General features: G+C 38.6%; 1 pseudogene; it reads right to left on the minus strand.

Annotated features, from left to right (window-relative positions):
* Positions 1-19,860, minus strand: part of LOC144250219 (uncharacterized) — a 37,001-nt pseudogene extending 17,141 nt beyond the window's left edge.
* Between the last annotated feature and the right edge of the window lie 636 nt (positions 19,861-20,496).

Raw genomic sequence — 20,496 nt, forward strand, 5'->3', positions numbered from 1 at the left:
GGAGGTGTCCCTGTCCTGGCCACCAACTGCCGCGACCCCTTGCCAGCAAAGGAAACACTACACAGGATTCTTCCTTCAGCAGTTTATTCAGGCCTTTGTTTTGACATGTCTATTAGCTTGTTTCTCTCTGGAACACTACTCCCGTGTGCCCCAGCCTTAATAAAGCAGATAAAGCCCCAATGCACAACTGCCACGTGGACTTTTCTCATAGGGTGCCAAGTCACAGCGTGCCAACTCATTCTGATAAGGAGTTGTTTGTCACAGACTACAGGGGAAACCAGCGCCATCTTGTAATGGCAGCCACAGTTCACAGAAACGGCTCACCACACTGGAGAGTCTGGTTGACTCTTTTCCCTGTGTGTGGATCTCAGGAGGTTTTTGTTGTTGTTGTTGTTTTGTTTTGTTTTGTTTTTGAGAGAGAGAGAGAGAGAGAGAGAATTTTTAATATTTATTTTTTTTTCATTGTTCGGTGGACACAGCATCTTTATTTTATTTTTTTGTGGTGCTGGGGATCGAACCCAGCACCAGGCACATGCCAGGCAAGCGCTGTTACCGCTCTAGCCACATCCCCAGCCCAAGGAGTATTTTTATAACCACATTTCATAAGCATTTTGAGGCGTGCACATAGTCATAGTGGTAATATCTCAATTAAAATGTTTTTACTTATTAAAATATATATGTATTATTTATCTTTTAAACCACTTCTCTGAGAAAAAGATACATTTCATTTCCTTCTCATTCAACCAAGTCATGCTGGACGTGTCCTGACACATTTCCATGAAGGTTTTGAATTCAAAAGGAAGTCCTTTAGGAATATGTCTGCTTGTCTTTGGCAGAAATATCAAGGAGGCATGGAATAAGATTTTTATTATATTCAAGATAATGTTCCTTCCAGTACTCATGTATCTTATGTACAGACTTCTCCACCCAAATGCCAGTACTCATATCGGGTCATAAATAGTTTAAATAAGATTAATGATCTAACGTTTTCATTCTCTCGTCCCTTACCTCTGTTGAATCTCATTCCTCAGTGGAAGGATCTGGAACATAGTTTGAAATGTATTTGTCTACCTCTGTTGGCTTATAAAATGGACAGCCTTGTGTGTGTGCAGCTTGTGGAGGGCTCAGAAGGAAAACATGGAACCCACCTCTCCACCCAGGATGGAGACTAAGTGGGGAGTCAAAATCTAGAAGCCAGAGAAGAATTCCAAAGGACAGATTGCAAAATGATTTCTCAATATACCACCAATGGTTTATTCATCTCTATATTTGAGTCTTTAACAAAACTTGTAGAAAATTAGGTACACGTGAGGAGTCTACCACCCAGTTTTCAAAATCATCATTTTCAAGTCACAAATTGTTTATTCCAAACTCTAGAGAGGAAGAGAAAGAACTGGACTTTGAAAGGCAAAACTGAAATCATATCATTCATCTCACAATAATGTGTTTCTTACAAACACTTGAACCACTCAAATGTATTTCTTTTAACAAATGCATATTTAAGTGTAGAGGCATAAAAATCATCCTTCAGACCACAGTAACCCAAATTCATGGAAACTCAATATTATCTTGCATTCCTTATCTACTAAATGCCTGAGAATCTTTTGAGTGTTGTTTTTGTAAACATGTATATACGCAGTATTAGCTCAGAAAGGTTCACACAGATCCACAGGTAAGTAACATTGATCCAGGACCCAATGATTTCCAAATCAGACACATGGAATATAGAACTGAGATGCAAATGTGTGAGACATTTTTTAACAGGCATGTCCACAGGGATTAGGCTGCTTGAATTAGACAAGGCATGTGATCCCGTGGCCCCAGGGCAGTATCCAATGTCCCTCCCTTTTCTGTGACATCTAGGAAGCTGACTCTGCTCCTTCTGTGTTTGCCCAGCAGCCACATTCCTGACAACCTGCTGACAGACTAGGGATGGACAGATGGACCTCAGGTTGGATTCCTTTCCCAATGGGTTCTTCAGATTATGGCTGGGGAAAAGAGTAGAGGAGAAACAGGAAATGATGGAGGTGTAGGTCCTTGGGTAAGCATCACTTCATTGTAAACAGAGGGTGTTTGCATTGAGAAAGATTATATTAATCATTCAACATTTTAATGACTACAGGAAGATTCAAATTTCAGAGGAAACCTACTCCACCATTCTGGGCTCTATGGGGAGGTGGAGGAGTTCTATGGAAACTGGTCGTGTTTGCCCTGGGCATTTTAAACTGTAAATTGAACAAATTAATGGGCTTCATCCTGCTAGTTTCATCCATGCACATGTCAAGCTTTCCCCTGTTCATCCACCCTTCTACCCATTTCCCCTCCTTCTGTCTTCAATTTCCATCTCTCACCCTGGCCACACCCTTCCCAGTCCTTGGGGATCCCATCTCTACCTTTGGGTCATCTGTTTCCTTTAGTTTCCACATATGAGAGGAAACACTGGAGCCATTGATGTTTTAAATCTTTATTTATTTATTCACTTTTATGTGGTGCTGAGGATCAAACCCAGGGCTTCACACCTGCAAGTCAAGTGATCTACCACTGAGCAACAGCCCAGCCCTGGAGCCTTATCTTTCAGTGTGTAGAATATGGTGTCTTCCAGTTCCAGGAAAGCTCTTGAAGTTGACAGGATTTCCTTCTTCATCGCTGAATGTCAGTGGTTAGTTCATTTTTGCTTTTTCTCTTGTGTCCTCCTCAGTTTTTGTAAATAAACAGGTGAAGGTTGGCTCTGAAAGAAAAGTGACCACAACACTTGGAGTGACCAAGAGATCTTCATTGTGGTGGTGTCTGATTAACAGGGAAGGAAGAGAGAGAGAGAAAGAGAGAGAGAGAGAGAGAGAGAGAGAGAAAGAAAGAGAGAGAGAAAGAGAGAGAATGAGACAGAGAGAAAGAGAGAAAGAGAGAGAGTGAGACAGAGGGAAAGAGAGAAAGAGAGAGAGAGAGAGAAAAATAGAGGGTGAGAGAGAGAGAAAGAGAGAGAGAAACAGAGAGAGTGTGAGAGAGAGAAGACAGAAAAGCACAAGAGAGAGAAAAGAGAGGGAGAGGGAGAGAGAGAGGGGAAGAGAGAGTGACAGGAAAGAGAGAGGGAGAGGGGAGAGTTTTGAGGGGAGAGTTTTGACCGATGGGGTCTCTGGGTCTGCAAGTTGCCTTGTTGGCCCACAGTGATTGGATCATACAGTAGTTGCTAAGGGTCTCATCTTCTGCCCTCAGTGAGAGGGAAGAAGTTAGATGTGGGTTTCCTTTGCACCAGATGTGTGGGGGTCAAGTGTTCAGCCTTGAGTGGTGTTAAGTGTTCTGACTTGAGGCAAACAAGGGATAAGGAACCAGATCGGGGTGAGGGTCAAGTGTTCAGACCACCCTGCAGCTGACATTGGTTCAGTCTGCTCTGCCACTAACAGGCCCCATGGAATAGGTTTCTAAATGTCCCTCCCTTTCAATTGTATGGAAGCATTTGAGAAGCATTGCTTTTAGATCCTGTCAAAAATTTGCTGAAACTCAGCATTGATCCTATCTACCAATGGATGTTCCTTGGGAGAATTTTTGCAACAACCGGTTCAATTCCTTTCTTGTGTTTTGAATATATACTGAGGTCAATTTTGAAAGGTCATGGGCATTTTATGTCCAAGGGCAGGAATTTGTCCACTTCCTCAAGATTTTAAAATTTATTAGCATTTTTTTTTTCAAAAAGAATTCCTATTCCTCATGATTCAGGATTCTCTTAGTTTCTCTGGTGTCAGTTGCAATGTCTCCTGTCACCTCTAATTTATTCAGGTCACCTGCCTCTCCTCTGTTATTTTATTTGTGTTTATATTTTCTGGTTTTTTAGCAAAAGGCCTCTCAACTTTATTTATTATTTCATCACAACAGTTGTTTGTTTTATGCATCTGTTGTGATATTTATTATTTTATTTTTTTCTACTTTTGAAGGTTTGGGAGCCTCCTTAGGCTACTTATTGGAGATCACTTATACGTTATGTTTACATATATAAATATATATATGTATATTTATCTAGCCAATCCTTGCCAGAAGCTTTCCTTTTAGTGCTTCCTATTGTGGCATCCAACAGGTTTTGCTATATTGTTACCCCATTTCCATTAGGCTAACGACATTTTTTAATTTCTCCCTTTCGGTTTCCAAAGATTAACTGTTTCTTGAATAGTCAGTCACTTCATTTCCATATCTTAATCAAATGTCCGTGTTTGTTGCTATTTATATCTTTATCCCATTATGATCAGGAAAATGCAGGGTAGTATGTCAATATTTTGAATCTGTCAGTTCTTGATTTGGGGGCCTAATATATCACATGGAGATGTCAAGTATAAATATGTCCTTTGTTCAATTCTAGTTCAAATACATTGATTTCATATTTATTAGAAACTAGCTAAATAGCAGGGTAGTAATGTTAAGCCAGCACATAAGAATCAAGATCATGAGCTCAAGTTTAAGTATAAAAGAAAATAGATGTTCTTTGGGACATTGTCCCTGAAAACTGTCTACTCTGACCTCAAAGGTAGCAATGAAAATAAAGAAGGGAAACCACACTGCATTTGCAGTTTTCAAATAGGTGTCTAAGAGCATTAAGTATACCAGTCCTCGTGGCCATGGTTACCTCATCACTCAGGAAAATCACTTCCTCTCCTGGCACTGACACTGTGCCACCACAGAGAGGTTCCTGTTCTCTAGAATCAGCCACTCATGGTGCAAATCTATCATTACATTCCCATGCAGTGTTTCTAGTCTATGGCAGGGTCCTGTTCCTGGACCAGGTGGCCAAAGCAGAGAATGGAGAAACATCTGGGGAAGGGACATCACATTGTGGGTAACAGACATGACTATGTGGTCATGAGTTCTGCTCAGTGTACAGGGGAAGAAAGTATTTGTTTCTCTGTGAATATGACATTTTTCCTTTCTTTTCCTTGTAACTCAGAAAATTCTAAAAGCAAGCCCCTGAGGAAGGCAGACCTGACTCCAAGGAGATGAGGCCGTGGATGGGTCATTCCCCACAGCCTCAGCCACACAGACTCATGAAACCCAGAATGTGAAAGGCAGCAGTGGGTCCCAGGGCTCCCCCACCAGAGGAGGACCACCCCAGGTAAGAGGAGGCCTAGGTATATGGAGAGCCAGGGGGTGACTTGGATCAATGAGCCTGGGTTAGATCCTGCAAGCTTCTGTCTCTTTAACTGAATTGTCCATCCCAGTCCCCTGAGGGCCTAGCCTGGGAACTCCTCACCAGGCCAACTGGTCTGTTGAGATGCTGCCAGAGTCCACTATATCTCCAAGTAAGTATCCTATCCAGCCAGGATGTTGTGCATTTGTTGAAACCTGACTCCACATCCTCTGTTTCAGGATCTCCAGTTCTTCCTACTAGTGCCCTTGTCAATTCTGTGTCAATTCTAGGGAACAACCCTAGAATCTCAAATAGCATAGTAATCAATAGGTCCCCCATCTGAATCCCTCCTAAAAGGGCAGTACTGAACTCAGAGTGGAAAATCTGTCCTTTGTTGATAATGGAGCCATGGTTGTGGTTCCGCTGATGCACTAAAATTTCATTTTCCACCCACAGGGGAAGGACAAGGACCATGGGACTTTTGGACACAGTGCTAGGAGCAGAAGATGCCCCATGAAGTGCTGGGATGGGGCACTGGGCCCACAACCCTTGGGCCCAAAGGAAATGGTAGGAGACCCTCAATGTTACACAAAATTACATATAAGAGATTGTGAGGGGAAACGGGGGGAAACAAGAGAGAGAATTGAACAACAGCAGATGAAGTAGAGAGGGAAGATGGGAATCAAGGGGAAGGGGGATAGAAGGGGATAGGAAAGGTAGCAGAATACAACAGTCACTAATATGCTGTAAAAATCTGTAAACAAGTCAAAATAACACCTGGTATTTTGCCAGGGGAATGTTAGAGTTCCTAAACAAGTCTGGATGGTGCCTAGCAAAATGCCAGAGGGAGTGGTTTGTGAAGTAACAAAAGTGAGCCATTAAGTGTGGAGATTCTTATTGGTTGACTGATGTATCTAGTTTATGCTAATTAAGATAAGCTATGCAAAATGTATAAATACCTCTGTTGTCCTACAATAAAGGGCTCCTACTCCTGCTGTATCCATCTACACAAGTTATTCGTCACCCCCAGCAGATGGTGGCCCATATGGGGAGCCCCGGGACACTGGGGGGTAAGTGATGAAAAAAGCTGCCCATCCATAGATAGGACGGGAGCAAATCTGCTAGTCCCTAGACAGATAGGTCGAGAGGAAAAATGGCCATTTCGAGAAAATGGAGAAGATTGATACAGTATGTTTGTGTCTTGTTTTGTCTTGAAATGTTGTATTGTCTTTGTGATGAAAATATGGAAGTGGTGAGAAGTAAATTGATAAGGGAAAGAGGCACTCCAGTGGAACCAAGAATAATTAGGGCATGTGTTGATAATATCCCAGGAACTCTAGTCAGAAAAAAGAAAGTTCAGAAGAAGAAGGATTATCAGGAAAAAAGTTGCAGCAAAAGGCTATTACTAAATACTTTTCGTTATGGTTACTGGAAGGTGCATGAATCAGCACAATGGCCGCTGCCACGTGGGCAAGCCAATCCAAGTGCAGCAAGGAATTTCCAACCTGTGGCAGCGGGCTCTTCCCCGCCCCCTGACCAGGGAGCAGGAAGGCTTATTTCAAATGTAAAAAACCTTGAGACAATGTACAAAATTGTTCAGAAGGTTGTTTTCTTAGTGGAATGCTACAGGATTTTCTTTAGTCATCCAGAGTTCCTGCCTTCGACCCAGTGGTGCTAAAGACGAAGGTAGAAGAATTTCCAGTGTTGCTGAAAATCGGAGATTTCGGCTGACAAACAGACCAGACTTCGGATCAAGCTAGCTGCCTGCGGAACTTACCTGGACTGTGATTTAAGCTAGCTGCCTGCAGAACTTACCTAGACTATGATTTATGCTAGCTGCCTGCAGAACTTACCTGGACTGTGATTTACCTGGACTGTGAATTAATCTATTGAGACACTGCTTTACCTGGACTGAGACAAAAAATGTAATCTACAACAAATTGTAACTCAGTATCTTTGCTAATGGTGTTATTGCTGGTATAATTTTTCCAAGGGCTTCTTGCATGGAGCCATCGATTGGTTTGGTATTGTGGCATTTTGTATCCTCCCTTTCTGTTTGTAGCAGGTTATTTATTGTGTTTTTGTAAAAACCACTATGGTCCTTATTTAAATTAAACAAAAGGGGGAAATGTTAAGGTCTGTAAACAAGTCAAAATTACACCTGGTATTTTGCCAGGGGAATGTTAGAGTTCCTAAACAAGTCTGGATGGTGCCTAGCAAAATGCCAGAGGGAGTGGTTTGTGAAGTAACAAAAGTGAGCCATTAAGTGTGGAGATTCTTATTGGTTGACTGATGTATCTAGTTTATGCTAATTAAGATAAGCTATGCAAAATGTATAAATACCTCTGTTGTCCTATAATAAAGGGCTCCTACTCCTGCTGTATCCATCTACACAAGTTATTCCTCACCCCTGGCAATATGCCATTATGTAAAAAGTGAGTGTGTAACCAATGTGATTCTGCAATTTGTATTTGGGGTAAAAATGGGAGTTCATAACCCACTTGAGTCAAATGTATGAAAGATGATATGTCATGAGCTTTGTAAAGTTTTGAACAACCAATTAAAAAAAACAGGATTGGTGGCACATGGCTGAAATCCCAACAGCAAGGATTGCTGAGGCAGGAGGATCACAAGTTCAAAGCCAGCCTCAGCAACTTAGCAAGGCCCTGTTGCCAAATTAAAAAAATAAAAAGGGCTGAAGATGTGGTTCAGTGGTTAAGCACCTGTGAGTTCAATCCCTGATACCAAAAACTTTAAAAAAAAATTCTTAAGTGTTGGGTACCCACCAATAAAAAAAGTGGAAAAATAAATTAAATGTATAATATTTTTTAAAAGTTCTGTGATGTAATTCAATGTTAGAATACTTGCTTAGTGTGTATAAGGACCTGGGTTCAATCCCCAGAAACACCAGAAAAAAAAAAAAGCTAAAGAAAGTTGACGACAGTACCCTACACACAAAGAATGTTCTCTAATAATAGAAACCTCAAAAAAGAAGGAACATCAAAGCAAGTTAAAAAAAGAAAATTTGAATAAGAACAATAGGCTATCCTACTTCTTAAATCATATTTGATAACTGAAGCAAAATTCATAATGCTATCTGGTATGGAGGTCAGTGAATATAGAAGGAAATACTTGACAAATATATTTTAACAAAAGGAAGGGTAAAGAAACCTAAGCACAGGTAAATTTTCTATTCTTCACTTGAATTGGGAAAACACTGATATCAGCCAAATGAGACACTTTCCACATAGATAGATAGTTCCACCTATAGTAACCACTAAGAAAGTTATCAAAAAGAGGTCCCCCAAAATGTTATCAATAAATCCAGATAATACCCTAAATACTGTTCAAATAACACACAGAAAAAGAGGACAGGAGAAATAAATTGAAAACAAACAATAAAATGCAGATTTAAACCTTAACATATATGAAAATGCAAGCTATGCATTGAGAGAAAATATGTACAAACTACATATCCAACAAAGTACTAGTGTGTACAATATAATAAGAACTCTCTAAACTCAATAATTTTAAAAGTCTTATTAGAGAATGGGCAAAAGACATGAAGAAACATTTTACCTATGGAGATACATATACAGATGGTAATTAAGTGCATGAAAGATGTTCTATGTCATTAGCATTAGAGAACAAAAAGTTAAACCTACAAAGGCATGGCAATGCACATCTATCAGGGCAGCTAAAATAAAAATAAATTAAGGACAACAAATGCTGATGAGAAAGTGGAAAAACGATCCTTATACATTGCTGGTAGGACTATAAAATAATATAACCACTCTGGAAAATAGTTTGGAAGTTTCTAAACTAAACTTGCATTCTCAGGCATTTACTTATCTCAAAGAAATGAAAAATATATTCACACAAAAACCTGTACACAGAAATTCATAGCAGCTTTAATCATAATAACTGAAACCTGGAAGCAACACAGATATTCTCAGCAAGTACACAGTTAAACTCTATACTGTGCCACCTCCATGCTATGGAAAACTAGACAGCAAAAACAAGCTATTTATACATGCAATAACTTGACTCCATCTCCAGGGAATTATGTTGAGTCAAAGAGCCCATCTCAAAATATGAAAAACTGTATGATTCCATTTAGATACCATTCTTAAATTGACAAAGTTGTAGAACTGGAGAACAGATTAGTTGTTCCCAGAGATCAGAAATGGGGAGGGGAGGGAGGAGTGGGTGTGGTTATCAGAGAATGACACCAAGCTTCTTTCTGGTGATGAAGACATCTGTATCTGGACTATATCAATGTCAATACCTTGGGTGTCATATCTGCAAAATGTTAACACTCAATGAAACTAGATAAAGGGTATAGAGGATCATTATGTATTATTTCTTACAACTGAATTTGAACCTACAATTTTCTTATAATTTAAATTTTATATTTTTCATAGCTTTTTTCATAGCATTGTCCTGAGAGAGATTACCCATTCCTATTTTTGACCAGTAGCCCAATTCCTATTTAGTTTCTAACCTAAGCACATTTAAATTCTAAATATTCTGTTACTCTGGTCACCATGAAGGAAAGTCAATGTGTTAAAATTAATATTTATTACAAATAAATTTTACCTAATGGCTGCTAATCATTCACCTTTTGCACTAATCAAAACTTTGTATGTCTTTGTTGGGAACTGGATTTTGCTAAACACTGAATTCTTTATTAGAATGCCCACGGAAAAGATAAACAACTGAATGGGTGAAGAAAGATGATAGAATCATTAGCTTCAGTCATGAATAGAGGAAAAGGGCAAAAAAGAGAGAAAAGAAAAGTAAAAGGAGGAGAGATGGAAAACAAATTAAAAACAAAGAAAAATACGTATAAAATCAGGCTTATACCTCTTCTTATAAAAAGGTTGGTTTGCTTGGGGCTTAAGAAATTATTATGAAGATACAAGTCATTATTCAGGAAATGAAACTGACTGGGTCATTTGCTCTTCATGCTTTGCTTTGTTTCAAGAGTTATATAGACAGGAATTCATAGAATCATATAATTGAACACATACAGAAAGCACTGTCCCATGGCAAAAACAATAGTTATGACTTGACTTCTACTTCTCACCCCAGAAAATAGATCTATCTGGCGAAGAAAATGCCCAGAAAACTAGTGGCTTCTGCATATATTTGGGTGGAGTTTTTGTTTGTTTGCTTATTTTGCCAAAAGTTTAGTGTTAGAGCTATCAAAATTAAATCAGTGAGCTATTCCTCACCAAAAAAAAAAAAAAAAAAAAAATGGACTTTTGGATGCAGACTAATTGATAGTTTCTACAATCACATATCTCTAAATTCAGGGCAATTTTATTTATTGTTTCTTATTGAATTAGCATACTCTTGAGAAATCAGTTGCCCTTTTGATATCATCAAAGGCCAGTAACACAGGGCTCAGCAGTAGAGTACTCGCCCTGCACGTGCGAGGCCCTGGGTTCATCCTCAGCACCACATAAAAAGAAATAAGTAAAATAATTGTGTCCAACTACAACTAAAAAAATAAATATATTTTAAAAGGCCAGTAGCACATTATATTATTGACAAATTAATATCTGCTCACTTGACAGAACTGTGAGCAGGCTTATTGATTAATCAACTGGTTGGAACTGGTGTATGGATTATGGAGATTTGCCAAGGCACAGAGCAAGATTAATTAGTCAGGATACAATAATCTGACCATATGACTTTTTAGTCAGAGTTATCTAATTAATTAGAAAATTACAGTGAAAACCCAGGGCATTTCTGGGAGTTGGTGGTCATCTGGAACTAAGACCTTCAGCTTTGTCCTTTATCCCTCGTCAAAAATCCCAACTGCCATAATCCCTCCAGAACTCTATTGTTGGCATGGTTTCTGCAATCCTTCTCCAAACCCTCCACTTCCACCATCGCCTTGCCATTTGATATTGACTTGGAGATCCTGAAAGAGAATGGCTGTTGTTGGAAGTTACGAAGAAATATAAGTAGTTCTGGGCTGTGATGAATCCATACAGAATTAATTTCCCTAAACCCACATGATTAGATATAACTATTACAGACATAATGTTTATATTCCCCTTTCAATCCAAAGAATAACTATGACCTTAAATCAAAGCATAATATTTATTTTACTACTGTTGACTTTTTCTAATGAACACTTAGAAACTATTGCTAAATAAATGAAAAATACAAAATCAGTATTTAATGAATACCATGAAACATACAAAAGTGATTCCGTCACTCAATAGAAAAGGTAGGTACAGAAACAAAGTTAAAACATATGTTGGGTAAATAACAATAGAAGGAGCCTATATAGCAATCCTTGGTTGACTGCCAAAGAGGTGTTCAATCAGAAAAAAGGAAAGATGCTCACAACAATGATCAAAATCATACTGATAGTTTGAAGAACCCTATGTCTTATTTTGTTGAGATAGAAGACTTTGGAAGATTTTAATAGAAGAGGAAGAATTTGAGTTGGCTTGTAGAGAATAGCAGAATTTTTTTTTCCTTTTTTTCATATTTTTTTATTTGTTTTAATTAGTTACACATGACAGTACAATGACCTTGACATATCATACATTTGAATCAGATGGGATATAATTTCTCATTTTTCTGAGTGTACAGGTTGCAGAATCACACTGGTCATGCAGTCATATATATACACACAGTAATAATAATGTCTGTTTCATTCTACTATCCTTCCTATCCCTCCCATCTCCTCCCCTCCACTCCCACCTAATCTAAAGAATAGCAGAATTTAGAGAGCATACAAACAACCCAGAGCAGTGCAGTGTGAGCTCCTGATAACAGAGCTAACCAGTACTGGGTGAAAGAGTTTGTGAAGAAAAATGAATGGGGGAGGGGGGATTAAGCCAAAGACACTGACTTCAAGATGGCGTCAGAAGCCTACTTACTTAACTCTTATCTCAAATATAAAAATATTGTAGAATCTTTCCCAACTCTGGAACTTAATATAGTTACTAGACTCCAGAAACTTCTTAAAAATGCTACAAGATAAGTATAACTAGAATCAAACTGAAGAAAGGCCCAACCATTTCAGGGAATAGAGAGTTGAATTCCTCAGAGGGAACAAAATTATATATCCCTGCAAATTCTGAGTCATAGGGTTGTATGAAGGGTCACAGGTGCTAAACATCAATTCCAAGACGTCTGGAAAAGTAGGAAGAAATAAAGCACTACAATATACTCTCCCTTACAGCTAACACTAAGATGGGTGATGTGTCAAGACTAAAGAGATTGAGGTCAGTCTATTAATTGAATTCCTCTGAAGTGCAACACCGACATTCCTCTTAGGAAAATGTGTAGATAAGCCTTGAGTTATAAGGTGAGTTTGCTCCATGGGCCTTGCTATTGTCTAGGTCAAGGAGAAGAGGAGGGTCTCCTTTGCTTTAGGGGAAAGAAACTGAAGTTCCCAGGAGAAATTATGGTAGATAAGGAAAGAGAATCCTCAAAGCTGGGAACAGACACACCCTTAGAGATGTGGTAGCCTAAACAGACTTTGGGGAAGAACAAGAATATCCAGGAGATGGATTACTCATTGTGGGGGCCTGCTACATAAAGTCCTACACATGAATACTCACCTCCCTGATGAAATCTTCAGGTAATTCTAGGAGGCTCTTGGATTCTTTTTGTCTAAGTAAATTACTTTGAGTGATAATAATTTCTTCATTCAAACTGATATGTGTGACAGGAGTTGGGGGAAGGCGAACAGAAGATTCATGTCTTTTTTTAATTTTATAGTTTTGCACCACAGTTATTTCTTTAAAAATACATTTATTTATTTATTTGGTGCTCAGGATCAAACCCAGAATCTCACCTGTGCAAGGCAAGTGCTCTGTCACTGAGCCACAATCCCAGTCCCAGATTCATGTTTGATACAAAAGCCAGGTACATCATAAGAACCTGGGATTAGTTTCAGGTGATAAAAATCATGGGAAAACTTCCTGACTTTTCTAGGATGTGTTCAGACAGAATAAGTCAACAATGGCAAGATTACTGTGGGAAGGTGTTAGACCACAATGCAAAGAAAAGACTACTTACTCCAATTGAAATCAAATCAAAGAAAGCTTATAATTTCGACTGGCCCAGGCTGTTTCTCCCGAAAACCTCGGGAACAGAAGACAGCCCAGCAGCTCTCTAGGAGCATAGCTTTATAGCACAGAAAGTTACACAAAAGGAGGGTGTCTTGAGAATTTACAGATAACAATTTTTTTTATATTTAATATTGCATTCAAGAGAAATAGAAATAATGAGCAGAAAATTTTAAATTATAATTGAAAAAATTAAAATGAAACTTTAGTTGGCAAGTCTTGCCAGATAACAAAATTTTGACAAACATAACACAAAGGTTAGTTAATATTTTAGCTGGTCCCCATGTCAGAATTTATTAAGGCGCCATTAAAGCTTCAGAGAGGGTCATTATCTGGCCAGGGAGAGCCAGAATTTATGAGGCTCCACTAAAGTTTTGGAAAGGGTTGTTATCTGGTCAGAGAAAGCCTGGCATGGGTGATTTCAAGGCATGGGCAGGCATTATAAGCAAGTTTAGAAATCACAGTGATTTATAACAAAGACGAAATGACCTTTCATGCCTTTGTGGCTGCTGCAGTTCGGCTGGGCAAAATAAGCAGGAGGTGACAAGCAACTTGAAGATTGAAGCGGGAACTGAGCGGGAACTCAAGGTAGCGGGTACCCAAGGTAGCAGGAGCCCCTTTATTACAGCAGAGGTATATATACCTAACTGATTACACACAGCTTGACTCAATTAACATCATCCAGATACAGCAATCAGCCAATAAGGAATCCCATCATCTTAATGGCTCAGTGGCATTGCCTCACAAACTACTCCTCCTGGCAAACTGCCAGGCACCATCTTGACTTGATTTGTGGTCCCCAACATGTAGGGAGAAGGCTCCCGATCTTAAGAGGGAATTAGGCTAGGTTTATCAGAAGGTAGGAGAGGGTTGTAAGCAATTGACATCTGTGATACACCTCGTGAAGGGTGAATTTGAATCAAATTCGAAAAACTTTCCACCTTCCAGAGATTATAAAAAGAACATACTTGCCAGGTGTGGTGGCACTTGCCTGTGTAATCCCAGCAATTCAGGAGGCTGAGGCAGAAAGATCATAGGTTTGAAGCCAGCCTCAGCAACTTGGCAAAGCCCTAAGCAACTTAGTGAGAACCTGTCTCAAAAAAATTTTTTTAAATAAATTATTTTTTAAAAAAGCTAGGGATGTGGTTTACTCATTAAGTGCCCTGAGTTTAATTCCTGGTGCCACACACACACACACACAAAAAAAAAAATAGAATGTACTCACATTTAATACTGTGAGTTAAAAAACAAAGCAGACACTAAACCTCATGAGACCTAGATAAATGACCCAGCACTAATAAAGACCAAGAAATAGCCCAATACACTTCAGCACAATAATGGGTCCATTATTTCTAAAGGCAGAGCCAGAGTATTTTCTTTACCTAAACTATTATTTATTAAAAATTGCTTTTTAGACAGACAATTTAGTTGATGGTTTGGCAGTTCTGCTGACATGAATACCACCCTAGAATTGACCCACGTTCACCTTCCCTGAACTCCAGCCCATTCTTCTGACTAAAAACTTGTGTAGAGACAAACATCATCTTTTCCAGTAATTTCATGGAGACACAAGATGTACTCAGGCAGGTACTAAGACAGAAGATTACTTCCTGTGGATTCAGTTTCTTGAGGGAGAAGAAGGCATTATCCAAATAAGAATTTTAAAGAAGGGAGTAGATAAAACCCAGTGCAAGAGTGTGAGGATTAAAGAGTCAGAGAATGAAGACCAAATCTTTGCACAGCTCTATAGAAAAGCAAAAGCCAACCCCTGAGAAGTGACAAGAAGAAAAACAATAATGTCTGGAAAATATTTGACACCACAACAAAGTTCCCTGCTTTGTATCTGATTGTAACCTGAGCTTCTGACAACAGATCCAAATCAAGCAAAAACAACATTCTCCAATTCAGAGAGGCCAGGAACTTAACTGACGGTATGGAGAACACAAAGTTTGAACCTACAATCAACTTCAGAGAACTAAATGTGGGCACAAAAGGGAAAGCCCTAGGTCCACCTCACATAATATGCCAACTGGGGTGTTGCCATGGTGGGTTCACAATGAGGGTGGTCAGGCAGGTAGAGCCATAGACAGAGCCTCTGCTCATCTTTTTTGCCACAATAGACATCGAAAGCAGCTTAGCTCAGCTCTGAAGATGTGGGCCATTGTACTGCCTTGAGCTACAGCTGTTTTGAAGTTTCTCACAGTCCAATAGACTCTCACAGTTCATTAGTCCACTTTCAAGTTAGATGTGCTCCCATCTCTCCATTTCATCTGGTATTCCAAAGGGGGAGCATGATGAATGATTAAATTTATAATAATAAGTTACAGTTGTATTCTTGTTACCCAGATCAACAATAATTAAAAGTAGAATAAAACAGTTTTAATCTCAGAGACATAATGAGACAAAGAGTGTGGTTGGCAAATTGTTGCCTTTATTGACATTTCCCCCATGTTCTTTGAACAAGGAACAAATTTTAATTTGTGCCTGAATTTGTAAAATATGTAGAAATTCATGATTATGCCACATAAAGAGATACATTTAGTCATTTTCCCCCCTTTTTCCTGTGTTTTACCAGCCTCAGATTCAACTGTGTCTTGAAAATAAAGATGGAATTTGTTCCACCAGATTCTCTTTCTCAGCCTGTTCTCCATCTTTTACATATAAATCATTCAACTCTTGTTTGGATGTTGAATTTATGTTGTGAATTGTTGGAGGGAGAAGGGGAAATTCTCTGTGCTTCTTTTCTAGTTATGTGCAGCACATTGCCAGAAACTTAGTGGCAACACCAATAAAATCCATTAAGTCACAGATTTATAGGTCAGAAGTCCAAGTCAGAGCAGGTTGGATCCTCTGGAAGCCTGTCACAGGACCTCATGCAGGGGATGGCTGCATCATGATCTCCGTGGGGCCTGTTGATTCTCCCTCTCTCAGTATTTGGGGAGGGTGCAGTTGCTTGGGGGCTGTGGGGCTCTGGACCTGAATTTTGACACCCTGAGTTTTGTTTTCTCTCATATGTCTACTTATATTTTGTGAGAATTTGCAGATTTGGGTGTGTTTGTGTTTGTTGCAGTGTTTGATTCTTTGGGCTGGCTAGACAAGCACTATACCAATGCACTGTACCCAGGCCCACAGTTGCTTCTTCTGTGCCTGAAGGAGACCTGTACAGAGTTTGGTGCTGTCTGCAAACCTCCTAACACAAGGAATAGATTCATGTTACACCACTCAACTTTTCAGGTTCTCTCAGGTGCCTTCCCTTTGATTACCTCACAGTGTCTGTAATTGCATGAGCAAACTACCCCCCTCATTGAGAGTTTTTGTGGCTGTGAACAAAATATATGACAAGAACAACTTATAGAACAAGTATTTTGTTTTGGACTCACTTTTAGAGTTTCAGTCCATGGCCATCTGACTGCAATGCTTTAGTCCTGAGGTGAGGCAGAACATGCTGGCACAAGGGCATAAGAGAGGAAAGATACTCTCTAATGGCAACCAGGAGCAGAGAGAGTGAGGAGCCAGGGATGAGGTGCTTATTCCCCAAGGCCATTAGGGAACTACTTCCTCAAGCTCTGGCCCAACTTCCAAAAGGTTCCCTCCAGTAGCCCATTCAAATTATTGGCCAATCAATTCACTGATAAGGTCAAATCCATCTCTCCTAATGTTATCATCTCACCTCCAAAATTTTGGAACATTTATAGATTTTTAATATGAGACTTTAAGGGAGACATCATTTCCAAGCCATAGTCATGGACAAGAGAGCAGGGTGAGGACAATGATGGTGACTGAGAGCCACAGGGAACCTCATCAGACAAGAGAGCACCTCATGGATGAAGTACAATTGAACATTTCTTCAAATTTTTTTCATGGCTTTATTGAGATAAAATTGAAGTACAATTAAATGCACATATTGGAAGCATGGATTTGATAGTTTTGACATGTACGTAACTAATACAATCTTATATTTTGAATTTGAAGAATTTCCATTGCCTTTTAAAAAAGTTAAAATCATGCAGATTGTTTAATGCATAATTGATTATATTAGAAATCACTCACCTTAAGATCTATAGAATCCCATCACCACAGTTCAGGTCCTTCAACACAAAATGGAACACCTACACATACCTCACAGGTCAAGGAAGAAGGCACAAAAGAAGGAAATAAACAGTGTTTTGAAAGAAGTGATAAGAAAAGCTTTAAATATTAGAATTTCTGGGATAAAAGAGCACTCAGATGAACATTTATAACTTAACATATTACTAAGGAAGAAGCTAGGTTAAGAATCAAATAATTTTCAAATTTGGAAGTAGGAAAAAATATGAGTAGGAGCAAAAATATGTGAACTACAGAGAAAAAAATTTTAGTTATTATATCTTGTAATAGCAGGTTAGAATATATGCTACAGAAACTCAAGTTTGTCTCCATCAAGGGTTCCTACATGCAGAACATCGGCAGGACCTCCCAAACAGCTGACATTCCTACGATTGATTTCTTGTACATTTTCTTGTGCAGTCTAAGGTAGTAAGATTGACTGAAGCCTTTCCCACATAGATGCCACTCATGAGGTTTCTCTCCATTCAGCTGGCTCGATTTCTCTAAGGTTGGGTCTTAAAGAGAGGCCTTTCTACACAGGCAACATTCCAATGGCCACTTTCCAAGGCAAGTCAGGTTTCATTTTTCTATACTAGGGTGATGGCCAAGGAGTATGCCACACATGTGGCATGCATGTTATTTTTCTCCAGTGTGTGTTCTCTCATGAACTCTGAGACCAGATGATCGACTGAAGGCTTTCCCACACATAGGGCATTTGTATGGTTTCTCTCCTGTGTGGATTTTATCATGCATTTGAAGGTTGTATAATTTACAAAAAGCTTTCCCACTCCGATGACATCTGTATAGTTTCTCTCCAGTATGGACTTTCTCATGCATTTTAAGGTTGTAAGTCTTCCTGAAGGCTTTCCCACACACGTGGCATTCATTTTGTTTATCACCTGTTTGGGTTCTCTCATGTTGTCTATGCTTAGAGCAGTAACTGAAGACTTTCTCACAAAAATTATATTCCAATTCTTTTTCCCTGTTCTAGTTTCATTGAGTCTGCTTAGATCAGAGGTTTGATTAAAGGATTTGCTGCATAGATGACATTCATATTGTATCTCTCCAGGGTCATTCTTGTTGAACTTTCTAGGTTGGAAACAGTTCCTATGTCCTTTCAAATATTCTTGCCCTTCACATGAGACACAATCATTTTTCTTGTTTTCACCAAGATACAAATTGTCAGCAAGGGATCATGCACAGTGTTTGTTGTCCGAGTGGTTCCTTTCTTTTCTCCATTTTAAGGAATACTCTTTAAAATGAGATTCCTGTTTGGTAAAGAAGATGAACATTTCTTAACAAGGTCTCCATATAAACTTAATTTTTCTACATAAGAATCTTAGAACAATCCATTGTAATATGAAAATGAAAATCTTCTTACTTTTAATTTCGTGAACATTGTAGATAATTCCCAGGTGAGCCAAGTATTTTCCATTTACTAGTATTTTATTTAAAGGGGCTCTGATTAACTTGATGGTCTTCAATATTTCAAATAGCTACATGAGAAATGCTTGTGCATTGGGAATCTTTTTAATTTCTCCCAGAATGCAAGCTATACAGATGTTTTAACACAGAAGTTGTGTATTCCCAACATAATGACAGCCATCAAATTGCACTTGGTCACTAATTTCTTCCACAGACAGGTTTTTAACTTAATTAGTGTTCTCATTCTTGAAACTTACCATTGACCTGTGATGGGTGTAGCCTTTCTTTTCAAAACTGCTCTGCATATGATTTCATGTTTTTGATATTCATTTTCCATCCCTAGAAGAGTTGGAAATAGAAATTGGTAGCATGAAATTCAGAGACACAAAGATGAAGGTCAACAATCTTATGAGAATGTCTTTTTTCATCATCATTGACTCTTTCATGTAGGATATGGCTTAGATAAAAAAAAAATATCGAGGAAAAATAGAACACTGGGAATTATTAAAAAACATCATCATAGAATTATTGTTAAAAAAGTAATGGAGAAAAAAATTTAAAGGAGAAAATCTGAAAAAGAGACATGAAAATTGACCTAAAAAACACACTAACAGGTTTTCCCCTCAATGAAAATATAAATATAGAGGAAACATTTTGAATTTAGATTAAAAGAAGCTACGTCATACATGAGAAATTTTGTCCCATGGTCCCCTACTATAATTTAGACAACCACATTAATTTCACAGCTATGTCAGTTAATATATCCAAGCTCAATCACTGGCTGGGCAACCATTTCTGTAGAATCACAAATGTCTCTGTCTCTTACCTGCATTCTGCCTTGGGAGAAATGCTGTCCCTTCTCCCATCCACAGGATTTTTTCTTCCTCCAGATACAAATTCACATCTGATTTGCAGAACAGATGCCCTATGCTTGGTAAAAAAAAAAAAAAAAAGCCATTGGATTTTAGCATTTCTGCCAAGAAATGTGCATTAGCGACAAGGCCAAGAAGATGAGTTAACAACAATAGAGAACCAAGGCACTGGGAGAAAGTATTTAGCAGAGAAAATTTTGAAGTTCACTCACTGCAGTCGAATAAAAGTTAGAATGCTCCCATACCAGGGAGGACTTAAGGCACCCATGCTCACAATGACATTCAAAGAATGCCAAATCAGCAGTTCTTTCAGGCACTTCATCTCTGCACTAAATATTACTTTCAAATGGAATCCAAATAATCACACAAAAATGTTCAGAATTCTCTTGTTTTGGTATTCAAACCTCCAGCACAGTGACAAGATAAGTATAATTATTTATAAATATTAGGTCTATGTATAATTTAACTTTAATGGATACATAACATTATGGTGTGGACTATATTGTAGTGTGGTGTAAAATAAGCTGTAATTAAAGTAATAAATAAGAACAGCTTTCTTGCATTTAATTATAAGTTCTATGAGAAAGTCAGGACAGAGATTGGAATTGAATAGAGAGAGGCTATTCCAGATACTGTTATTGAAGAAATAGGTATACCCTCACATCTTTATATATATATCATTAATGGATTTACCAACTGATACCAGATGATTAATGATTTCCAGCATCACTGATCCGTGTAGCATTTTCTGAGATGGGTCCAGCATAGCCCACTCTTCTTGGGTGAAACTTTTGCTTACATCTTCAATGGTCACCAATTCCTAGAACGGTATTGACAAGCTAGTTTAGGAAGAGCAAGGAGATCAATTTCACAAAAGAAGGGTTGAGAGGACAGCATGAGGCAG

This window comes from Urocitellus parryii, chromosome 14 (genome assembly GCF_045843805.1).
Source record: "Urocitellus parryii isolate mUroPar1 chromosome 14, mUroPar1.hap1, whole genome shotgun sequence".
Classification (NCBI taxonomy): domain Eukaryota; kingdom Metazoa; phylum Chordata; class Mammalia; order Rodentia; family Sciuridae; genus Urocitellus; species Urocitellus parryii.